Source organism: Trachymyrmex cornetzi, unplaced genomic scaffold, assembly GCF_001594075.2.
Source record: "Trachymyrmex cornetzi isolate Tcor2-1 unplaced genomic scaffold, Tcor1.1 scaffold430, whole genome shotgun sequence".
Classification (NCBI taxonomy): Eukaryota; Metazoa; Arthropoda; class Insecta; order Hymenoptera; family Formicidae; genus Trachymyrmex; species Trachymyrmex cornetzi.
The window spans coordinates 92,219-94,177 of NW_017299070.1; positions in this window are offsets into that span (position 1 = coordinate 92,219).

A 1,959-nucleotide genomic window follows, 5' to 3' on the forward strand; every position below is an offset into this window, starting at 1 on the left:
TTGCATAATTATGATATGTATAATTAGTAATTACACATATGCATTGATTGTGCAAGATACACAAACGTATGTATACATCTCGCAATTTTATTATTCAGAATTATTTCTCACGGATAATTGCGATCTGTTAAAAAAAATTGAATGCAAAAGGAATGATTGGCGAAAGAACCGGTCACGTGCGCATCGAGGCGCAAAGTAGCACTCGAAGGAGTGAATTTGGAAAGAATTGCCGGCGCAATTTTACGCGAAGCACGTTCCGTCTTTCGGTCTTGGTCATCGTCTGTAGAAAGTCTGGCATTAGCTGTGATTTTATCCGTGACACCATTGCCGCGACTTAGCTATCACTGCGAAATTTTCTTATACTAGCGAAACTAAATAATGCACTGAACACACATTAATTTTTTACGAGTGTAAGTTTATTTAGCGCTCATTGTCAGAAATATTTATTCATCGGTCAGAGCTAATTATAATAATACCTATACGGTTAATATTATAAAGAGTCTGATCAGAGTGTGATCAAAGTCTGATTAAAGTTTTCCTTTTGCTATCATATTGCACGTGACAATGTCGTGAGCAGAATGTTCACATAATAGCATTTCTTGAGTTTATTGAATATTATATAATATATAATTACGTGATAAAATTCTATCTAACATCTTCATGAAAATTTACATACGAATTATAGAAATCATATAGGTATATTCACAAGTCTTTAATTGTTTTCGAATTTCGAGCATATTATACACTAAAAACATTTTTATTTGATTTATATTATTTATTTTATTTTAAAAAAATTTACTAAATTTTTAATAAATATTTGTTTGAATAGCATTAATTAAATATTAATGTAAACATATATTTAATACAAAAACTATCAATTTGATTTAAATATCATTTTTCTTGTTATAAATATTTATTTACTGTAAGTAAATGTTTCGTTAATACACTATTATACAAATATTCATTAAAATATAATAATTTGTTTTCATTGTAAAATAATACAAATATTGCATATTTTTATATAATATATAGGGGAAGTCCGGGCACAGCGCGGACGTGTTAAGATTGAGAAGAAAAAATGACACAATTAAAATTGAGATTATAGAAACCATTTTTATTCTCATAAATCTCTTAAAGGACTTAACTTCGAAATAAAATAATAAAAAATTAAAAAACTTGAACATTAATATGTTGTTTTAGTTAAAACATAAAAAAAGAGAAATCATCCGCTTTGCCCAACCCCCTTGGGCAAAGCGAATAGATCACTCGAGCAATGCAAATGAAATTTAAAAAAATTAGAATCAGCCTTGGCAATCGCCACAAAAATAGGTACCAAATTCTCTATACGTAGTGCAGCCTTCATGGGCCCATTTGGTGCAATGACTGTACTGAACCAGTCATAAACAAATCATCATACTGCATTATGGCAAAAAATAAACAAAAATGAGATGTAAACAAACACGTGCTTTTCGTACACTCGAAAGGTCGTCTGTCCCTCCGTATTCCCAGTATTTTCATTGTAATCATATACCGAGTAAAGAGGATGGATTATCCGCTTTGCCCTCATCCGCTTTGCCCAAAGGACCTACCTGGCGCGAATTTGGAAAGGTTAGAATAAGTTGAAGCCGAATGAAAAATTTTAACCTCGAATACACGTTTAAAGACACAGAATTCTTATAAAAAATTATTCAAACAAAGAACAATTACAAATAATAATTAAGCTACGTACCTAAGGAAAAATCGCAAGAAAACACTCAATTTTCTATATGTCTCTTATTAAACACAAACAAACGCAATCATATATCGTTTCGTACTTTCATAGCGTAGCTGGTCGGTTATTCCTTCAACTGCTAGAACTCAGCGCAATCTCAGATAGATAAGCGAAAATAAAAGGTATTAGCTTTACCCAGGGCGTTCATTTTGCCCGGGCTTCCCCTATACATGTTTTTTTAGCATATT